Genomic DNA, 24,709 nt, shown 5'->3' with positions numbered 1-24,709 from the left:
GTATATATAATGTTTTGGCGAATCTCTCACCAGGCATGGCGAATATTTTACTCAATTATAAAATCTTGTAAGATCTAGGCGAGTCTTTCACTAAATAATAAAACTTTGTAAAGTCCTAGTGAATCTTAGCATAGGCTACATGATGGTTTAATTCCCCCATTTAAATAGGCTACATTCCAGGTGAATACCATGGGTCAATACCATGTGCCATTTTTATTTTTATTAATTCTAATATTAGGGTTAATAATGGTTTTTTGCATGGTATTCATAACAATCTAGTCCATGGTATTTGTCCCATAGTATTGTCCCATATTATTTTGGCCATAGGTTTCACCTAAATATAACCCATTTTTTGAGTGTTCGTAAATATAACGTGACTTATCGAGTAAATATAGAAAATGTTTTATTTGTTTACCATACCTCTCGTTTATTTATATTTTTATTAATTTACCATATTTTTTTACAAATATGGTATTTGGCCCATAGGATTCACTTAAATAAAACCTCTTTCTTGAGCCTTCATAAATAGAATGAGGGTTATGGACTAAATATAAAAAGAGGTTTTATTTATTTACGATACGTCTAGTTTATTTATATATTTATTTATTTACCATACCTTTTGAGTAAGTATAAAAAGACGTTTTATTTATTTACCATACCTCCACTTTACTTATATTTTTATTTGTTTACACCCTTACATGTATATAAGGTGACTTATGGAGTAAATATAAAAATGTTTTATTTATTTAGCATACCTCTCATTTATTTATATTTTTATTAATTTACCATACCTCTTTTATAAATATGGTATTTGTCCCATAGGATTCACTTAAATAAAACTTATTCTTGAAAATGGGCGAATGGATTCACTTAAATAAAACCTATTCTTGAAAATGGGCGAATGGAAGGTTGTAAGTCCTAATTTCAAGGGCTAAATTTACCTTTTTGACACTCTCCCTTAAAATAAGGTGGGCTAATTGAGGTGATTTGTAAAAATGTACTATGATACAAAATATTCGCCCACTAAAAATTTAAAACCCCTTAATTTCGCCAAAGGGCGAACATTCGCCCCTAAAATTATCCTTGGAATTGACCCATTGTGACAAATGTTTCCCAAGTAAAGATAGTTGAGATAAAAGCATTGGCAAATTTATAAATGAACTTTTTGTAACAAACCATTCCCACAAACAGAAAGTAATGAGTAGATAGTCTACTAATTTCACTTGGGATATTTACTTTTGTATTATTATAACTAAGAATCATCTACTAAAATCCAATTATGTTAAGAAATAAATACATTAAAAAAATTATTTATTGCACTGAAATCCATGAGGGTGCTTGAATTTCCCATTTTCCAAAGGATTGGGCCTATGAAGTTGTTTGCATCCAAATTCAAAAATATCAACAAAAATCCTACCACCTACAATATTCTTTATCATTCTACTACTTATCATATTGTCTTTTAATAACAAAGAGGTGAGATTCCTAGAATAGATGAAGGTGTTACCAATGCTTATATAAAAAAATGGTTTTCCAAATCAATCTTAATAAGAGGTTTGGTAGTGCAATGATCTTGAGCAACATATCATGTTAGTTTATTTCTAATAAGGATCATGTGTTTTAAATTAGTGGAATTTCAATGTTATGGAAGACATTGAGCTAAAAATTAGTTTCGAGTCAATATTGCAGAGTCAACTTCCGTCGAGTGCATTATTTTTTCTTTTCAAAGATAGAAAGTATAGAGAGGTTTTTGAGGGTGTGTGTTAGATAACTTGAGAATAAATTGGAGCATAAAATCAATTTTCTAAGTTGTTTTCATTTATGTAATGAAGAATTGATTATTTTATTCATTTGTGCATTCACCATTATATTGAAATTGGTTATATTTCTTATATTTCCCATGGTTTCAAAAATATGGGACCATAATGGACTACTTGAAATGTATAGCTTAATAAAGGGGGGAACTTTAGTTATTTCATGAGGAATGGGCCCTATTAGGGAGAAATATGTTAAATATAAATTCTTTAAATTTCTCATATAATATATTACTATTTTCATGAGGTAGAAGACCGTGAAAGATGTTTATTCCAAGAGAGAGGTTAATAAAACTTACCATGTCACCAATCATCACCGGAATGATGAAAAAATGAGATTTGTTTGAGACATATAAATATGAAAACCTTCTAGCTTCCCAAACTATTATATTTGTAAGAAAATTCACTCACATCCGTAACCAACAATTTTTTAGGTCACCTTGTTGTCTTGGAAGTGGGTTGGTATGCTTCTTGAAAGATTATTTCTAGAAAGGTCATCGTACTTCAAATTACTGAGGGTTACAATCTCTATGTGTATGCTTTTAGTGAATAAACTAGCACCAATTCTAGCATCACCAATCAGAAAATAAATTCCAACTCTAGCACCATTTTCCTTGACAAAATATTGGTACCCAAAAAAAGCTATTGCAGCTATGCGAGACCTTGGATCCTACTTAGATAGTTCCCACTCAATTTCTTTAGACCCCAAACATATCATGGAATGCTATCAACCAAAATATTGTTGGTTAGATTCAAAATCTCCAAATCCTTAATCTTCTCAAACTCTAAAGAAATGGATCATTATTTTTCCATATGTGCAAGAGAGATATACTACAGAGTCCCTTAGCTCATCCTAGTCCACTCACATGAAGATGAATGATTCTTACACTTTGAAAATATTTGAGGGTTGAAAAATTATTTTTTAACTCATAAAAACACATTGAAGTAAGACCTTTCATATTTTCTTGTTGACATTAATATCACTACTATACACACCACTTTTATTAGAAATATATTTGTGTTGAGTAACTTGAAAGTTGTCATGACTTGATAAACTAAATCCTTAATGATATGTATGACAAAAGCCACCATTCAAATTGCTTCACCTAATACATAAAATCATAAATGTTGAAACATGAACTCTATCTCTATATATAGTTGTGAATCATAATACTTTTGGCATGATAAAATCTTACATGACATTACTTCTATTGAAAGATGAAAACTAATAACATTGGAAACGTGATGTATTAAACTTTTGGACATTTATCGAAGTAGATAAATTCAAGAAACAATTCCAAAAAGACGTGAAGGCATAAATTTCAGCTAGGGATTTGTAGTGAATAGACAAAAAAAAATGGGTACCTAAGTGAGAATGCACAATATGATGAATCATTTTGTAAACAAGCACGAGCATCATGACAATTTTCATAGATAGTTTTTTTTTTATTCCTACATGATGAATTTCTTCTTCTCCTTTAAAAAGTACTTTACAACATGGGGATCATGAAGATTCTCATGTGAATGCACGTAAAACATTTTCACTACCCTTCATAAAATTTTACCATATAGTGTGTAGAATTATATGTGGGTAAGCCTAAGACAAGTTAAAGCTAGGCTTGATATCTTCCATTGTGTGTTAAATGTTGAAAAGCTAGTATGAAAATAAAATGTGTTTTTAAATAAATTAATAAAATAAATAGGGTGGAGCATCAAGGGAGAGGATATGCTTGCCAAATCCCATGAGGAATGGGATAGAGATGAACCTTTCATGATAAGTTTCAAGATGTGATTCTAGAAAATCTTGGATGGATTGGATATCCATCACACAGATGGGAGACAAAGATCGATCAAACATAAAAGCGTTGTGGGAGATAAAGGCAAGATTTTATGTGGAAAAGTGTCGTGGGAGATAAAGATGAGATTTCCCAAAAAAGACCTAGGCAATTGGAAAAATCCATAAAGAGGGATGTCGCTAATGGTAACTAAATCATGAAAGAGGGTATGAAATACCCAATGCATCAATCAATTGAGGACAGTTGATCCTCGCCAAGATCTTCAGCTTGGGGGGAATGAGAGGTGATTCATGGCTGGGTGGTGGTGCTCCTCCCTCCAAGTGAGATTTTATTGGTGTCATTTGCATGAAATGTTTGTATGTTGGCTCTTACTCTCTCTCTCTCTCTTTGTTACTGTTCTAATTTTCTTATGAGGAGTTTTTCTTAGTTCTGAAAATATTTGAATGAATTACATGTTCTTGGATATTAATATATTTAATGGTGCTTCCCTCTATTCGCATGAGATATACTTACATGGTATGCATTTAATGATTAATCCTTACTTGAGAGGATGTTAAATCATAACACTCAGTTATATGGATTGCTTAATTACTTCTCCAATGGAAATGATGAATGGAATAATCCATGAGATTCACGTATGATTGCATATGCATGTCAAGGTTATTATGATCATATTTACATTTGTTAAGGAGGGATATTATGCTTGGTATTATGTAAGGGTTCATGCATGTGGAACACTTATGCAGGAATAACTTCCATAGAATTGTCAATGATTCACAACTATCTATGTCATGCATAAGGAAGCTTGAAACTCTTACATGCTGCATAAGTAACTGATGGTTCCATGTCGTATATGGGTATTAGGATTTTAATCATTCCCCTTAGCCTTACTATTTATAGAAGAACTCAACATTTATTTCAATTATGATGGGATAGGGATATCAAGGAGTTCTAATAATTGTATGCTCACTGTTTGTTCTAGTTGCGTCATAATGACTAAAGGCTGATGTAAAGAATTTTGTATCACTATATCTATAATGATTGATTTAATACTCTTGTAATGGGCACTAAAAATCAACTGTAAATGTAGAAATATTTAATTTAATGGAGACTGGGGGCGAAATTTCCGGGTAGACTAAGGAGGTACGTTAGAAATGGTACCAAAGGATAGGTTCAAACGCTAAGGTGTGTTATGCACTAATCCACCTCTGTCGTGTTTCATCTATGTGGAGCACCTGGAAGGTATGCTTTTTGATAAGTAATCTAGTGGTTTTTCAATACTATTTCTAATCTTTTCTGCATATTGAGCCTAAAAACATAAGGGTTTTGGTAAATTGTGTAAAAATGGGCAAATAAAGCTTAACTACTAATAATCGATGTTTTCTATGCAGAAGGACGCGGAAATAGGGGATTATCGATTGAAAACGAGAAGCGCAAGGAAAGTAACTTCTGCCCCGTCGACAGGGAACCGGATGCGGACAAGATCAAGCAAAATTGGAGCCGAATAACCCAGGAAAAGGATGCAGGATATCGTGACGGAGAACGCAAGAAGGAAAGAGGAGACCCGAACGAATAGCGAATCCCTCAGGATCTTCGATCCTGAGGGATCGCTGCTTTAAGTTTATCTTTTGTATCTAGACATCTCCGTCATTTCTGTTATATAAAGGCATGACGCTACCGAGCGTGGGAGGAGGACTGTTAATTAATTAAAAACTCAGAACGATTTTGAGCACTGAGCTTTTGTAAGATCTGATTCTGTACACTTTTGTTAATGCAATCAATATAGAGGATTTGGTGTTCACTTCGTTTCTACATCTGAAGTAACTCTAAGCAGTGTACCATCGTAGCCAAGGGCCCAGCTCCGATGGTCACTCGTTGTTGTATCATACGGTGATTTGTGTGGTTTGCATATTTCTTTCATTGCAGTAATCCGATATCTCTTTGTTCTGATAGACTATGTTTCTTAATTAATATTTGAAATCCGAATAAGTTCTTTAATTCACGTCTCTGTATTACACAAACTGAATCTATTCGAATTGCATTTCTACAGCAAGATATTGGTATGAATGTCATCATTATTATGAAATAAGTATTTGTGAGGCTTGAAGGTAATATTATCTTGTTCAGGAACACAGTCACATCACACATTACTCTCGGATCGCTGCAGTAGTATAGACCGTGTACATACTTCGAGGTTTGCTGTTCCTTTTAGATCTGCTGTTCCTTTTAGGTTTGCTGTTCCATTTGGATCTGCTGTTCCTTTTGGGTTGCTGTTCCATTTGGGTTTGCCGTTCCATTTTATATGATTGACGTTTCCTGTTTATGATAGTTTGTTGTTCCCTTTCATTACTACTGTTCCATTTCTTTACTGCTGTTCCATTTTAAGGATTGCTGTCCCAGTTTACTTTCGCCAATATGCCTTTATTGCTTTTGCGTGATAGCAGGCCTAAGGCTGTCGTGAGCCCAGCAAGACGCTGCCTAGCTCCCTGACCTATAAGCCCATGCTTTGGTTTTCTTTCTTTATCAGTTTCTAAAGGGAAGGGTTATTGGTTCCATACCCTTGACTGATCATCTGCCTTGTGTGATTTCATTTCCTAAATTGATTTAGTTACAGCTTAGTGTTTGTTTCCTTTCAAGTTATTAGAACGCTATACTGCCGAGCACTACTTGGACAGAACAACCTCGGATTGAGTTACTCCTTGCAAGAACAAAACGATCCCGGATTGACTTAATAATGTGGGATAATTGGTGGTGTGAGAGACCCTAGTTATAGCTCTACATTTTGGCGCCGTTGCCGGGGAAGGAGTAATAGCCATTTGTCCTTTATAGAGTAGTGCGCAAATCTGCTAGGAGGGAGTTGGATTTTAAAAACGGAAGGTAAGAACCTGCGTACGGAGCATGTAAAAGCCCTGCTCCACCGTCCGCTCTCTTAGTAGAATTGCCAATTAAATAGAATTTAGTAGTTTAATTGGAGTGCATGACTAAGCAGAAAAAGTTAGAAAAAGAACAAAAGCCTCCATCCAAAGCCAAGGGGCCGGTGACCCTTGGACGAACGACCTTTATAGACGAAATCTACAAGAAAGCCGACTCTCAGCCATCAGTAGGATATAAGAAAGCTAATTCTAAACAGCCTACTAGTTCCCTTCAGGCCTCGGGATCACCATCCGAAGCTTTTGCTGAGGTGCACAGTCGAACAGAGGAGCAGGATTTTCAAGAAATTGAAAATTTGACTCCTGGACCATTGCACGAAGGGACCCAAAGTAACCTTTGTGAAGGAGAAGGAGAAACAGGGGAAATTGAGGAACCTAGATCTCCTATTGAATTAAACTAGTCTTTGAATAGCCCAGACAAGGGAAGCGCTGCGAAAATCCTTGTTGAAGGAATCCATTCACCGCAGACAGTTGGGGCCATTATCATCCCTGATCAAGGGAGTGGTGTCAAGACAATCCCTATTAAGACTACCCCTCCTCAACCAAGGAACACTCTCTTGGAAATTCCTGAAGATTACTGGCATATATTTGATCCCATGGCGCAGAATCAGCCAAACACCCAGACCTCCACATTGCAATATCCGATAGTAGATTCTGCAGCAAACGCACCCATGAAAGCCATCCCTCTCCAGCATATTCCCACATTTCATGGCCTCACATCAGAAGATCCGGACGCATTCTTGTTCGAATTTGATGTATTATGCAGAGGATATGACTACACCACCGATCCCCAGAAACTGAAACTGTTCCCCTCTACATTAAAAGGGGCTGCGTTGAGATGGTTTATGGGCTTAGGTGGTGGGGTTATTAACAATTGGGACCAAATGAAAGAAGCCTTTTTAAAGAAATACCAAGATTACTGTAGGTCAAGGGAACTAAAAGATGAAATCTTTCAAATGTCAGCCAGACCAAACGAAACCTTAGAAGAATATGTGGAACGTTTCCAATATAACTTGCAAAGATCCCCTTATGCATCACTACCTCTGCCTGACAACGTGTTGAAAACTGCATTAATTAGAGGTATGAGAGAGCAATGGATCGAAACGTTAAACATCATGGGGAAAGGAGACATTTATCAGGAAAATTTTGCTGATATCATTGATCTGTGTATCAGGAGCTCAAGAGGCAGCACGAGGATAAAACCAGCGGAATATGATCGCTTCCCCAGAGATAACAGAACATTAACAGAGGGAGTAACATGGGTGGAACTTGGAAATTTGCTAGAAAATTTTAAAACTGATATCCTGGGAACACTAACTACACAACTTGACATTGTGCAGGCCAAACAGAAGCAAGCCGAGGCAGAGCAGAATCTAGCCATCTTTTTCCCACGATGCAGGAAGAAGCACAGCCACAAAGAATGCCCGCTGGATATAGTCCAAATATGTGCTATCTGCACCAAGGACCACCTGACCGAAAGCTGCCCTTCACTTCCTGGTCTGAAGGCAGTATACAAAGAAGCAGAAGAGGAGTCAGAACCAGCATATTTTGTTAACCAGCGTCGTCAATGGCAGCCTAGGCAACCAGGTATGTTTTCAGACCCCTCCTCTTCTTTTCAACCCCCGCAATTCAACACTCAGCAACAGAACATGTGGCAAAATCAGTCCCAACCCCCGTTTCCAAATTGGTCACCTCAAATGTTTCCTACTCTGAATCCTTGGATGTCCCAATTTGGTTGGCCAAACTGCCCTTATCCTCCACCATATTGGCAGAATAGTTCTTATCCTCCACAGTGGACCCCTTCCACTTCGCAAGGCTCATCCTGGCAGACAAGCTGGCCAAGACCGACATATCAGCCAGCAGGATCAATCCCACTCCCTCAACCAACTCTGCCAGCCTTACCACAAAATTCCCAGTCTAATCTGAGACCGCAACTCCCAGCCCAACCCAACCCCAATCCTAATAATAGGCCAGTCCAATCCATTCAAATCATAGACACATCAGAGATTGAGTCTGACCTAAGGGAGTGCAACGATCTTCAGTTAAGATCGGGACGAATAGTAGAAACAGAGGGAGACAAAATGGTTCATATTGAAAATCAGTTACCTATAGAACAACCCCCACAACGGAAGGATGAAAACAAAGAGCAAAACAATAAACAAGCAAGCACATCCTCTCCTCCTTTCCCAGAACGATTAGTCATATCTCGACCTATACAACCTCCAGACTTTGACAGTCTGGGAGAATTACAAAATTTGTATATAAAGATTCCATTCCTCCAAGCTATACAAGATATTCCTATATATGCGAAAACCATAAAGGAATTATGCATCAAAAAATCAAGGAGGAATACAAATACTAACCCTAGAGTCCAAGTAGTTGGTACTTTATCTGACCTATTATCAGGAAAGGAAACACCTATCAAATATGAAGATCCTGGGAACCCAATTGTAACCGTTCAAATCTATGGCCAAACCCTGACTAACGCTCTAGTCGACCTGGGAGCTGCAATCAACATTTTGACAACCTCCACTTGCCAAAAGCTTGGCATTACGTCAGTAGAACCTACCTCTACTCTGTTAGAATTGGCAGATCGATCTGTGGTTCGACCAGAAGGTACTCTGAATGATGTCATGGTTTTCGTAGATTCATGGGAGTATCCCACAGATTTCCTGGTAATTAATCCTAAAACCCGACTAGATGGACATCCGTTAATCCTAGGCAGACCCTGGCTTGCTACGGCCGATGCCTACATTGGCTGCCGGCAGGGAAACATGACTATAGCTAAAGGACCCGATGTCAAAAATTTAATTTTGTACCCTCCAGCTCAGCCAAGCCTGCCAATGATTAAAACTAACCCTTATCCTGTATCATATCTCGCTAACAACATCAGATCTCCATTAACCATACAGAAGGCGTTAGACTTCAAGGATCAAACAGAAGACGACGCCATTAACAATTTTATTAGTCAAACTAAAGCTAGAAAACATATGCAGTGTCTTATGATAGAGGCAGCATTTGACAACGAGCTAGAAGAAGATCCCTTAAAAGATCCGCATGATCAGACAATACCAGTAACTGCTGTTGCTAATACTAAAGTAGTGGAAATTGAACCTGGTAAAACTCTGAATATTAACGCCAATCTTACACCAGATAAAGAGATAAAACTTGTTAATCTGTTGCAAAAATACAAAGATGCATTTGCGTGGGATTACCCCGACATGAAGGGGATTGATCCTCAATTATGCACCCATCACATTTATATAGAGAAAGACGCAACACTTGTCTGTCAGCCACAAAGGAGACTCAACCCACACCTAAAAGAGATAGTGAAAGATGAACTTCAGAAGCTCTTAGATGTTAACTTTATTTACCCTATCTCTGACAGTAAATGGGTCTCTCCCCTTGTGGTGGTACCAAAGAAAAACGGAAAATGGAGAATCTGCGTCGATTACAGGGAGTTAAACATGGCTACACAAAAGGATCACTTTCCCCTCCCATTTATAGATCAAGTATTGGACACGTTAGCAGGGAAGAAATTTTTCTCCTTTTTGGATGGCTTCAGTGGATATAACCAAATCCAAATTGCCCCCGAAGACCAGGATAAAACTACATTTATGTGCCCTTGGGGAACGTTTGCCTATCGTGTATTACCCTTCGGCCTATGTAACGCCCCTGCTACATTTCAAAGGGTTATTCTTAGTATTTTTGCAGATCTAATAAACGATGGACTTGAGGTGTATATGGACGACTTCACACCGTATGGGGATGAATTTGATCCAGCTCTGGATACCCTGGAAAAAGTTTTACAACGCTGCATTGTTACCAGACTCTGCCTTAGCCACGAGAAGTGCTACATGATGATGACGGAAGGAATCATCCTAGGGCACTACATTTCAGCAGCTGGTATCCAGGTAGACCCTGCTAAAATTCAGATTCTTTTGCTCATACCTACCCCCACTACTCAAACAGAGGTACGTAGTTTTCTTGGATTTTCCGGATATTACAGACGTTTTATAGAACATTATTCACGGATTGCAGCACCTCTGTACGCTCTGACAGGTAATGTCGATTTTTTGTTGACAGATAAATGTGACCAGGCTTTTAGAGAATTGAAAAAGTTGCTGTCAATTGCTCCAGTCCTTCGAGGACCCAACTGGAATCTGCCATTCCAGATCTCATCGGACGCCTCAGATACAACAATCGGTGCAGTCCTAGGATAAGAAGAGGATAAGAAGCCATACGCTATTTACTATATTAGCAAGAATTTATCCTCTGCCGAACTCAATTATACTGTTACTGAAAAGGAATTTTTGGCCGTAATCCATGCTGTTAATAAATTTAGGCATTATATTACAGGTTACCCTGTTGTGTTATATACAGATCACTCTGCTATTAAATATCTAGCAAACAAACCTGTCACGAATGCTAGAGTAACTCGATGGTTGATCCTGTTGCAGGAGTTTGACATCACAATTAAGGATCGACCCGGCAAGGAGAACCCTGTAGCTGACTTCCTCTCAAGAATACCCAAATCAAGCGAAGCAGCAGCCGTGGAAGATCAATTCCCTGACGAACATCTGTTTGCCATTGCTGTTCGCACACCCTGGTATGCCGACGTCGCCAATTACCTTGCAGTGGGTAAGTTACCCAAACACCTAACCCCTCAGGAACGAAAACAAATTGTTCAAAAAAGCACACGGTTTTCGTGGATTGGAGACCATTTATTCCATACAGGGGCAGACATGCAAATCAGAAGGTGTATTCGAGAGGACGAGATCCTAGACATCTTAAAGGCTCGTCACAGTGGACCATGCGGGGGGCACTTTGCCGACAAGAGAATAACACATAAGATACTACAGGCAGGGTACTATTGGCCCACAATCTTTAAGGACGCGAAAAAATTTGTGCAGGCCTGTGATAGCTGCCAGCGAGCAGGAAAACCTGGTCAAGCTGATGAAATGCCTCTGAGACCACAACTGGTTATTGAGCCATTTGAACGATGGGCTCTCGATTTCGTCGGACCCATTAATCCACCCTCAAACCAAAGGACATACATCTTGGTAGCAACAGACTATGTTACCAAATGGGTTGAGGCTGAATCATTAGCTAGGGCTACAGAAGATTCGGTAATACAATTTTTGTTCCATTTGTTTGTACGTTACAGACTGCCAAGAGAAGTGATTACAGATGGTGGACCACAATTTGTTGGAAACAAACTAGCTGCAACACTTAACAATTATCACATCCAACATAAGATTACTACCCCCTACCATCCGCAGGCAAACGGACAAGTAGAAAACAGTAACAAGATAATTGAGTCAATCTTAACAAAAACCATCGCATCACACAGGCGTGATTGGGCTGCTCGGCTACCTGAAGCTCTGTGGGCTTATAGAACCACATGGAGAAGTACGACAGGCTATTCACCTTATCAATTGGTGTTTGGGAAACAACCAATTTTTCCTATCGAATTTGAGATCCAAACACTACGAACTGCACAAGAGGTCGGCCTAGATCTAAATGAGGCACAGATCAATCGACTACGACAAATCAACGAATTGGATGAGGTTAGGCTCTATGCATTACAAAACACAGCATTAATCCAACAGCAGCGAGCTAAGTGGCACGATGCACTTATAAAGAATAAAGTCTTCCATGAAGGAGACTGGGCTCTGTTATACGATTCTCGGTTCCAGGACTTCCCGGGGAAACTCCAGACTCGTTGGCTAGGACCATATGAGATCCAGAAGGTACACGACAATGGGACCCTCACTCTGACCACGATTGACGGTTCTGGACATACGTTCAAAGTAAATGGCCACCGAGTTCGTCTCTATCGAAGACCCCTTACTCGGGAATCCTTTTGTCAACAGCTTCAGCAAGATACTGATTTGGAGATCCTAGGAGAGGAAGTGAAATCTTCCTCATCCATAACTTAAGCAATTTGTTTTTCGTAATTTGTACATAACATCTTGTACATATGTTCTTTTCATCTTTTGTTTGCAGTATTTTGGTTAGGCACTGGTTTGATTTTGCTGTTCCTTTTTAAAAGGAACAGCACCTGTTTGATTTTGCTGTTCCTTTTTAAAAGGAACAACACTTTTGGTGTTTTGCTGTTCCTTTGTAAAAAAAGGAACAACACTTGTTGTTTTTGTTGTTCCTTTGCGAAAAGGAACAACACTTTTTGCTTTGTTGTTCCTTTGCGAAAAGGAACCGCACTTTTTATATTGTCGTTCCTTTGCGAAAAGGAACAACACTTTTTGCTTTGCTCTTCCTTTGCGAAAAGGAACAGCACTTTTTATTTTTTGCCGTTCCTTTGCGAAAAGGAACATCACGTTTGTGTTTTGGAATTTTTGTTGTTCCTTTGCAAAAAGGAACAGCACTTGGCATTTTGGAATTTTTGCTGTTCCTTTGCGAAAAGGAACAACACTTTTTCGTTCTACTGTTCCTTTGCGAAAAGGAACAGCACTTTTGGTTTTTGCTGTTCCTTTACGAAAATGAACACCACTTTTTGGGCTTTGCTGTTCCTTTGCGAAAAGGAACAACCCGTGTGGATTTTTGTTGTTCCTTTGCGAAAAGGAACAGCCCGTGTGGATTTTTGATGTTCCTTTGCGAAAAGGAACAGCCCGTGTGGATTTTTGCTGTTCCTTTGCGAAAAGGAACAGCCCGTGTGGATTTTTGCTGTTCCTTTGCGAAAAGGAACAACCCGTGTGGATTTTTGCTGTTCCTTTGCAAAAAGGAACAGCCCGTGTGGATTTTTGCTGTTCCTTTGCGAAAAGGAACAGCCCGTGTGGATTTTTGCTGTTCCTTTGCAAAAAGGAACAACACTCTTTGTGCTTTGCTGTTCCTTTGCAAAAAGGAACAACACTCGCATATTCCTTTTTTTCAAGATGCAAAATGCCTTTAATTCCGCTATTTTCTGCAAGACGAATCATCCACATGCTCAGACACCATCTATTTGGACGTTTTGCGATTATGCTCTCTTAAATCCTTTAGATATAGCAATGACATTATGCAATGAACTTAAAAGCATGTTATACCGAAACCTGCATATCATAAATCGCTATTGTTTTAACAGTCAGCAGATATAAGAAGATAAGAGGAGCGACACTAACTTTCGTCTTTACTGTCATTATCTTGTTCCTGAACCATGGTTTGGCAATTTTTATCATGTTGATTTCCCTGAAAACTTCCTTGATCATCATTGAGGAATATGAGCAAACATTTATATCTGTCTGTTGGGATTGTAAGACTTCTTCCACCATTCCCCGCTCTTAAGGAGTGCGGAGCCACCCTTATGTGTAATTGAACAAAGAAAAAGAAGTGTGCTGCAAAAGAAGAACAAAAGAAAAAAATAAAAATAAAGATATGAAATCGTCAAATGCAGGATAGGGGGTCTCATTCAGAGCCAGCCTACCATGATCATAAGGATGGAAGCGAAGTGGCATTCCCATTACGGCCACCACACCAGGGATATGGTCCAAAGGAAAAATAACAAGCAAACCTTGGAACAGGAGGTCTCATCACGAGCCGGCCTGACCACGTTTCGTGCCTACCTTGTGAATGGCATTATGGTTATCTGGTCACCAAGCCAGCATAATGGCCTTCGTTTTGACGAAGCACTCTTCAGTACATACACAAAGGATAATGGTTCCGGAGGGTGAGATAAACAACTTTGCCAAGGTTATGAACACCTGTTGGCAACAGAGCTCTGTTAATGGCATTGGAGTCGTAATATTTACACCAACAGGTATGATATTTAAGTCTGTTTGTGTTTTATTTCCTTTGCATGTATCATATGTCACACCCTGATATAATTATCGCATGAGAATTATCACCAATCATGGCAACGGAATTGACAATGACTACTGGAGACTTCGTACGGTTGACGGACGTCCAACCCTTGGTTCCTCATTATATCACACTGGCTTATCTTAAAAGCGATCCATTTTTCTGCCTCGATTTCGGTACTTCACTGTCTTTTTACAACATGGCATAATTTCCATCTGCTGTACTTTATGATTTGACTCCCGACTGGCTGCTGCTCCTCTCTTTGACGGCTGGGGGCAGCCTATCAGATCGCGGGGGGGGAGGTGACCTCATTACTCCAATGGTTATGTGGCTGCACATCATTCGGGCAAAATAACAACACAATTTAACGGTATGATGATCTCATTCTACGGACTGCCACCCACGATCTTTCTCTTTGATGCATGCTCTGCGAAAATCCTTCCTAAAATAGCATCGAGTATCCTCCATGTTCGGTAAATACTGCGGACAGTTGCTGTTCCATTCCCGAGTTCATTTCTGAGAGTAAGCTATGGGCGGGAAAACAATCCCAAGAGAGCCGCACAAGCTGATCGCATCTGATGCTGCCCGCGAAATTCTGGAAAATGCAGGATGGTTGAATTACTTCAACCGCCTGCAAGAATCGAACGAGGCTGTAGCGTTGGAATTCCTGCAAAATCTGCAGGAAAACCACTCTATAGTCGGAGGAAAGTGGATAGAAGTCACGGAGGACATCATTGCAGAAACCTCAGGACTACCAGCTGTCGGACCCAGATGGGAGCAGAAGAAGGAAAGACTACAGAAAGCAATGGAAATTTTCCAAAGCGAAGGCCAAAGTCTGACAGTCAAAGGGAAAGGAGTTCTGGCGACGACACTGGGGGAACCCTGGACCGAGCTGGTGAAAATAGTGCAGAGCTATATCACCTGCGAGGGGAGGAAAGATGTGGTAAGGGCTCGTCACTTAAAACTTCTAGCTGTTTTGAAGGGAAAATTCTCTGTAAATCTCCCTGCCTTTTTAAATTCATTATTACATGATGCGGCCCGAAGTTTGAAGAAAGCTCAGCACACAGAGACGGTTGTTAGCCACCACGGACTGATTCGGCTCATAATAAGCCACAGTCTTGCCCAACAACAAGACACTTGGGAGGAATTGGTTGAAACAGTCAAAAGGGGACTGGCTTTACCTCGAACCTCCAGCACACTGGAACGTTCAGAAGAACACAAGGAGCCAACAGCAGAAAAGCAGGCTATTTCAAAACGAAAGCAGTCCTCTAGCACACCGGAACAACCAGAGAAACGTAAGAAGTCGGCGGCAGAAAAACAGGCTGTGTCGAAACGGAAGCGATCCTCCGATACGCCGGAACGACCAGAGGAACCTAGAGAACCTGTTGGCACTCCCAACCTGCCGGAAAGACCCAGGAAGTCAGCTCGATTGGGTCGAATAAGGGGAAGGTTGGAAAAAATTCAGAAAATTGTGACCCAACCAATCGAAATCGAGGACGAACCTTCGGAAGAGGAAGGTGAATTACCCGAAGGAAATGCTGAACAATTAGAGGCTAGAACTAACCAGCCAGGAGAAGGAAATGCTGAGCAATTAGAGGCTGGAACTAACCAGCCAGGAGAAGGAAATGTTGAGCAATTAGAGGCTGGAACTAACCAGCCAGGAGAAGGAATTGAGGAAGAAAATGCACAATCTATGGGTAACCCGTTGCAATACCATCCAGGAGAAGAGGAATTGGCGGCAGTTCTGGCCAACATGGGAGAATACGGCCAAGCCTCCAGTCCAGGAGGCATCCCTGACGGTCCCGCAGAAGAAGAGTTACCTGAAGAAGGGCATGCAGAAGAAGCAGGGGAAGGAAACCTGCCCGGTAATGAAGCAGAAAACATCAATTCGGGACAATCTGTCCCCAGGGCACCGGAAGATGTTCCGAGAGAGGAAGAAGGAGTAAAATTAAAGGCCAAACCCTCTGCCGAGGCTAGGGAAATTGAAAAATTGAAGAAGAAGCACCAGAGGATGCTGGGCACGATAGCCAGACTTCGGCAACAAATCAAAATGTTGAAAGCCAGTCTGAGAATACAAAAAACTACAAGGCAAAAGAAAAGGACCACAGCAGCAAGAACCCCGAGGGTTAGGGTTCGTTTTGAAGGACGAAACCCCATCAGGAGACCTACTGTTGAGGAACAGTCCGCTGTTCCGAATGTTAATGAGGAACAGGGTGCTGTTCCAATAGAAACTGCTGTTCCATCTGGCCCGGAGGAACGAATGGACATTCCAATGGAACAGCAAGAGGCTCCGGTGGTAGGAGGACCACACCAACCCTTTGTTCGCATCAAAAAGGAGACGGATAGCAAAGAGGTTCAAAGGGAAACACCCCCCTCGGGTGTAATTCGGGTCCTAAATTCGAAACAATGCAATAGGAAGGTCCAGGTTAAACTTCCAGCTTCTACGGCTGCCTGGAAGAAAGACCCGAAAACCAGGACCTTGCATAAAATGATGAAGGAAGCCCAGCAGGAGGCCGAGCAGTTGCGAGAACAGACGGTCCCCAAGGAAAGATATGAGGAGCTCCAACAGCAACTTCGAAACATCAGTCAGTCTGAAAGCCAGGCCTTTGAAGGATGGCAGAAGGAGCAGGAAAAGGTTGCTAAGGTAACTCGTCGACTAGATAGTGTTGTTAAGCAGATGGACACCTTGTGTTCCTTGTATACTGATGTTTTGACTTGTAGAGCCCCTGCTAAAAATTATGCTTTGTTTTTGCTTGAACGTTATTTGAGATTAAAAATAAAAGCTGTTAGGGCAGGAGCACCCATCCATATCAACACTGTTAATGATTTTATAGATTGCTGCAAGCACTATGGAGTTAAAGTTCAAAGATTGTTATGTGAATTCTACTTGCACAACCTTGTCTTAGACCAGGAAACTGATTTGAATCCTGGCCCTTTCGTTGGCGATATACAATTTCAAGCCTTTATCTCATTTGGGGTGAATCAGTTAAAATGGTTTAAAGCTTACAACATCTTTCAGAGGCAAGAAAATAGTTTAGACCTTTGGGTACGAGCTGAACCTAGGGACCCAGCAGCATTATGGAGAGAGCATAGGAGTATGATGAGGATCCCAGGTGTCATGAAGATATTAGGTCCCATGCATGAAGACTTGATCCGAAATGGTCTGGAGTATTTCCTGACTATTAAAGACCAGGCCTTCCATGCTGCAAAGTTTCGATACCGAACCTCTAACCCAAACATCCAGCTCAGGGAACCCTTTAACTTTGAGAATTTTGAATTGGCTGCCAGTCGATTGAGTCTCTATGGGGAGCGGATTCTGCGAGCAGGCCCATTTTGGTTGGGATATCGGTTTCGCAGTCCAATTGTTTGGCATCTTGCACCTGGATATCAGGCTCTATATGAGATGCCTGCAGATCAGTTAGACCAGTTCTTTGACTATCTAGTTGCTAATCATGGTTGTCGGCCTCTTCGAGAGATCCCTTCTCCGGCCTACTCTCTCACAGCCCTGCATGTCAATTACAACGTTTTCATGAGGACATGAAACAGGGTAAGCAGGGGGGTGTGTGGAGCACCTGGAAGGTATGCTTTTTGATAAGTAATCTAGTGGTTTTTCAATACTATTTCTAATCTTTTCTGCATATTGAGCCTAAAAACATAAGGGTTTTGGTAAATTGTGTAAAAATGGGCAAATAAAGCTTAATTACTAATAATCGATGTTTTCTATGCAGAAGGACGTGGAAATAGGGGATTATCGATTGAAAACGAGAAGCGCAAGGAAAGTAACTTCTGCCCTGTCGACAGGGAACCGGATGCGGACAAGATCAAGCAAAATTGGAGCCGAATAACCTAGGAAAAGGATGTAGGATATCGTGACGGAGAACGCAAGAAGGAAAGAGGAGACCCGAACGAATAGCGAATCCCTCAGGATCTTCGATCCTGAGGGATCGCTGCTTTAAGTTTATCTTTTGTATCTAGACATCTCCGTCATTTCTGTTATATAAAGGCACCACGCCACCGAGCATGGGAGGAGGATTGTTAATTAATTAAAAACTCATAATGATTTTGAGCACTGAGCTTTTGTAAGATCTGATTCTGTACACTTTTGTTAATGCAATCAATATAGAGGATTTGGTGTTCACTTCGTTTCTACATCTGAAGTAACTCTAAGCAGTTTACCATCGTAGCCAAGGGCCCAGCTCCGACGGTCACTCGCTGTTGTATCATACGGTGATTTGTGTGGTTTGCATATTTCTTTCATTGCAGTAATCCGATATCTCTTTGTTCTGATAGACTATGTTTCTTAATTAATATTTGAAATCCGAATAAGTTCTTTAATTCACATCTCTGTATTACACAAACTGAATCTATTCGAATTGCATTTCTACAGCAAGATATTGGTATGAATGTCATCATTATTATGAAATAAGTATTTGTGAGGCTTGAAGGTAATATTATCTTGTTCAGGAACACAGTCACATCACACATTACTCTCGGATCGCTGCAGTAGTATAGAACGTGTACATACTTCAAGGTTTGTTGTTCCTTTTAGATCTGCTGTTCCTTTTAGGTTTGCTGTTCCATTTGGATCTGCTGTTCCTTTTGGGTTGCTATTCCATTTGGGTTTTCCGTTCCATTTTATATGATTGACGTTTCCTGTTTATGATAGTTTGCTGTTCCCTTTCATTACTGCTGTTCCATTTCTTTACTGCTGTTCCATTTTAAGGATTGCTGTCCCAGTTTACTTTCGCCAATCTGCCTTTATTACTTTTGCGTGATAGCAGGCCTAAGGCTGTCGTGAGCCCAGCAAGACGCTGCCTAGCTCCCTGACCTATAATCCCATGCTTTGGTTTTCTTTCTTTATCAGTTTCTAAAGGGAAGGGTTATTGGTTCCGTACCCTTGATTGATCATCTGCCTTGTGTGATTTCATTTCTTGAATTGATTTAGTTACAGCTTAGTGTTTGTTTCCTTTCAAGTTATGAGAACGCTATACTGCCGAGCACTACTTGGACAGAACAACCTCGGATTGAGTTACTCCTTGCAAGAACAAAACGATCCCGGATTGAATTAATAATGTGGGATAATTGGTGGTGTGAGAGACCCTAGTTATAGCTCTACAATCTACAGGTTTTTTTTTTTAATTACAAAAATACTTATAAGAAGGACGAAGCTTGAATTAATACATGCATGTTGATTTAATTGAGTTAAGCAACCAAAATTAAAATTTTACACATAATAAGAAAACGTTGACTTGTTTAACGCATAACTCACTTAATGGGTTTAAATTATTATAAATTATTTAACCCTAAATCAAGATTTTGCAAAATAAATATAAATCAGCTATGTACCAAGAAATTGGAAACAAATTTAGTCGAGAGGAATAAAAGGCAAGTGTCATAATAAGGAAGGGGTTGGACTTGGAGTTTTGGGACAAAAACTAACGCTTAGGAGAGGAAAAAGGGCCAATTTAGTAGCAAACCAGGGACCAACCAACAAATTCAGCAGTACAAATTGAGTCAAGGTATATTCAAAATTATTTTCTATCTTTTCAAGTAATTATATAACTCTTTAAATGGTCTGAATTTATGTTTCATAGACTATGATCATGTATTGAAATTTTTAGCACTAGTTTAACTTATCGCCAATTTATTACAACTCCAGATACATTTTTTATTTAGTACATTTAATAACTATCTTAGTATGGTTTGATCAGTAGATATTCCCAAAACTTCACCATGTTTAATCTCTACATTATATAGACCTCAGGTCAAGCCACATATCAATGACAATACATAACATGCACATACTAAAGGTTCAGGAAAATATATTAATCAAAACTTAACATAGAGATGTGTCTCAAGTCTACAAAAACAAGGCCTGTATAATTATAACATTGCCAAATCATCGGTCTACAATAACAGAGTCATGCAGAAACTACAGTAATCCATGAAGCCCTGAAATTAGTGTCATGGAGGATGACTTGTAAGAATAATGTTAAATGATAACTATATCATCTTCGACTATTCGTCGTTCAAAAATGCATCTTCTAGATAAATCCATGCATGGATCACTAGCCATTCTTATTTAAATATTGATCAACTGTCTGGAATTAAGTCCGTTATAGATTATAGTCAGTAGGTAAAATAAGCGGCCTCATCCCTAATGCTGCAGTGCGCAAATAAAATCTGATTTAGGGATAATGAGATATGCATGATGAGTATCGGATTCTTTAAAAACTTTGAGGGGAATATCCATTTTTTAATTATGATAGGTCAACATATCAAGTGGAAATTCATTTTGGGACAATCGACTGCTCCATCATAACACATTAATACATGACTATATGCATTGACCTTGTCCTAGTTAAAATAAGATTATGCCTTAGAGAGGCGTACACATGTGAATCCGCCTCTAAAATTAACAACTCCATGCATTTGCATACTATTCTATAGATGCGGGTTGTTAGTGTGTTGCCTATTATGACACCATAAGTGGACAGGGTAGGACTTATAGATCTTCCTTAATGCAATCGCAGCACTAAGTCTTTCTGCCGATAATCCTCTCACTAAAGGTTAGCATTGAGTGATTAGATGTCTCGCTACTAAATATGTAGCATGAATGTTCATTCTCTTAGGTAGATCATCCAGCATGAAACAACCATCGTAGAGTTGTAGGTACAAACTAAGCGTTGGTTGTCCTTCTCAATGGAATGTTTTATTCCCCATGCATTGTTTGAAAAAAAGAAATAGGTATTGATTGTCTAGGAATAGTGTTTAAGCAACAACACATTCCAAGGCACAAAAGAAAATCATGCAACTAGGGAAAGTCATCGTCACCTCTCCAATCATTCATTGATGTGAAGGCGGTTGCTGGAGGATAGAGTTACCCTAGAATGATTAGAGAATGGTAAGAGCAACCAATAAATTTAAAAAACAACATATGGCTTCTATAATACAAATGACTTTATCTAAAAGGGTATGATTATCAAGATTTATGAGATAATATCAAACTCTAACCGCCATTGTCACATAAGCCTTTCCAAAGAGAGGGCGGGAAGTTTACTATTATTTTTAGGAAAAAGTATGGCAAAGCAGCTGCTTTCCATTCAGGCCAATAGTGGAATAAAGAAAAGGCTGCTAAAGTAGAATGATTACTATAAAATTCCACAAAACGCGTCTTCCTTAGCTTTCAAAGTATCACTACGTGGAAAAAAAACATCAGACTCTTGTTTCCTTTGTCCCAATCTTATTGGTTTCCTTCGAGTTCATGAAAACGCTTATGTTACAAATTCACAAATCCTTCGTCTCTGGGAAAATAAAGTCAAAAGGATAAGGATTATCCCAACCTTCCTATGTTAACATATTTTTTTCCTATATAGGGAAGGTGACATAAAAATTGGGATCGATGGATCCTGTTAGGTTTTTCAAACCCCACGCGAAGAACCACATGCATTGTCTTAAGGATTGAAAAATTTTCATTTCGATGTGTTGTGGGTGGCAAGTTTTGTACCTAGTAGGTTTATCATAATCTGTAGGCGGTGAGTGTTAAAGAACCATTAATGTTTCACACCCATGTTCATGTGTACATATATCTCTTGCGTTAACAAAATAAACTATGGTGGGTAATAGGTTTCGTAACAGTTCTAAGTGATATGACTGTCAAGTGATAGATTTAATGATTATTGTAGCATGATATCAAGGAAGGTAGTAGTGCTTTTATTTAATTTTTTCGAATAGACCATAATGCATTTCTTTTACTCTGGACAAATAGTTGGCTTTGTTCCGACATCAAAGGGGCTTACAGCATTCCAAAGGGCAGAAACCACACTATAGGTGACGGATCGGGTGGAGGAGAATTCATCAAGCACCAACTTGTGATGACGTATTGAGGAGAAGGTTTAGTGCATGTAGGCACTGTTGTCAAAAAATGATGCCCAATATAGGTTGGCAGCAAGTAATAGAGCATTAAATTTTTATTAAAATGAATAAGTCTTTGTAGGATCATTATACATTGACGGTGATATACATACATACATATATATATATATATATATATATATATATATATATATATATATATATATATATATATATATATATATATGTATATGTATATATATATATATATATATATATATATATATATATATATATATATAGTATATATATATATATATATATATATATTTTCTTTTTGATTAATTGTATTACACTATGAACTTTTTTGTTTGAATATAAACAGGTTTTGTATTTACCCTTGAAAGGTATTTTCATGTATATTTTGGGATGTGCTAATTAAATGGAAAATATCCAGCTGTTTCAAGGGAGATAAATGTAGTATATGGTTGTGCTCTCAACGGTACCTCATTTATTTTTTTGCATTAGTAACTGCACTCGTTAGTGGGTAGGTGAGTTTCAGGGATTCGACCTTCAGACCTATGAATGAGGGGATTCTCATGGTTACTCTTGTAAGTTTGGATGCGTGCACACACCCTACCCATCTATTTTGTGCCTTGGCGCTTTCCGCATCAGATTGATTTCTTGATTGTTTAGTGGTTGTTGGACTTTTGACAAGGGTTGATATATATATATATATATATATATATATATATATATATATATATATATATATATATATATATATATATATATATATATATGGTTTTGGAGGAAAACGCCACTATCAATATGCACACCAAACGGGATAAACTAACCTAACATATATAATTTGTGACTTCTTACATTCTATCGTGAAAATTTTGGATGATGAAGACTTTATAAGGAGGTTGCAGTAACATAGACAACAAGTGGATGGGAGTTCATATTGTTCCAATTGCCGCTATTGCAATAACAATGATTCAATTTGAAAGGTCGAAGAATATTTAATCAATGTTTTTAATCGGGAAGAGAATCTCATAGGTTCTGTTGCAAAACCACTGATTTTCGGCAATGCAAGACTGTGCGATCAATAGAGATAATGCACTCACCCCACAGTTAGGGTATTATCAACATGCATGATTATTTTAGTGCATGTTTTCCAAAGGTTTGGTGTCTATGTCAAACCAAACTAATTTATATGAATACATATATATATATTCTTCTCATTGTGTCAACCATTGAAATTTTTTTTTTGAGCCTAGGTAAATTCGAGCTGCTCAAACACCCCGAATGAATATGAGTTTTAGTGATTTCCGAGAAAAGTTTCTTTTATATAGATTTTCTATGATAACCTTTTGGATTGTGAAAATTTGATTACGTGAAATGATTTAGTATGCCAATAACTAAGTTCTGGAGGATGAAAAAATATATATTTAAATATTAGTAATATTTCGGAAGAATTAGAAAAAAAAAAAGCCGAAATTACAACTAAAATTGGTGGAGAAGAATGACTTCCACTAAAGCACCCGAGAAGATCGGCGTTAAACCACCAATCATTATCTAGTTAACAATATTATTCAACAACAACCCACTTCTTATTGAAATGATAATGAGCATGCATATGTATTGAAGAGCTTGTGAACAACATGTCAATGGCGAAGCATTGAGTGTTAGCACTGTCAATAGTGTAGGACATATTTTTAATTTTTAATATATGAGGCAACATTGAATGTTATTATCAAGAGCATGTAAAAGTGTGAAATAACATAATTATTTTCAATATGATTCTCCTATATCTAATGCATTTGGGAGATAACCTATCAATATATATATATGTATATATATATATATATATATATATATATATATATATATATATATATATATAAGGGAAATCTATCTTAACATGTTATTAAATACCATGATCTATGCATTGGATATGCATATTGTACCTATAAGTAATTTTTTGTACCACAAACAAACCAAGGTAATTAATAATAAGCAAGCCCAAATGATTTTGATTGATGGAAGAGAGATCATGCTAAGGCTATAAGTATTTTCTCAAGAGTATAAAACTATGCAACTTCATAGCATACCTTAATGTATATGTCTGATATAGATAAGGTTCTGGGGGAATATCTAACCAATATGAACCCTTCCAAATTGGAAATGAAATTGAGACATGACGAACATACTTCTTAGCAAGAAAAATAAATTAAGTCTTAAAGTTTAATTCGGGAATAAAATAAAATTGGTACAATTGTTGTGCAGATGCTTAGATAAATAAGTCATCTAATTCTTGAAAGGAGAATTGTATAATAAAGAGTCCATAATTGTACCATCATATTATTCTTATGTAATGATACATATGCCCATGCATTGTCATGAAATGTATGTGTTACCATACTCTAGCTGAGTGGTCATTCAGATAAACATGTCTTAAAAATTATCATGCTTAATATCTGTGCATAGTAAAGAGTCACATGAATTTTATATGTAA

This window comes from Pinus tabuliformis, chromosome 3_1, assembly GCF_031772625.1.
Source record: "Pinus tabuliformis cultivar Carrire ecotype Pingquan chromosome 3_1, CPIR1, whole genome shotgun sequence".
Classification (NCBI taxonomy): Eukaryota; Viridiplantae; Streptophyta; class Pinopsida; order Pinales; family Pinaceae; genus Pinus; species Pinus tabuliformis.
Note: the sequence above shows the minus strand (reverse complement) of the source record.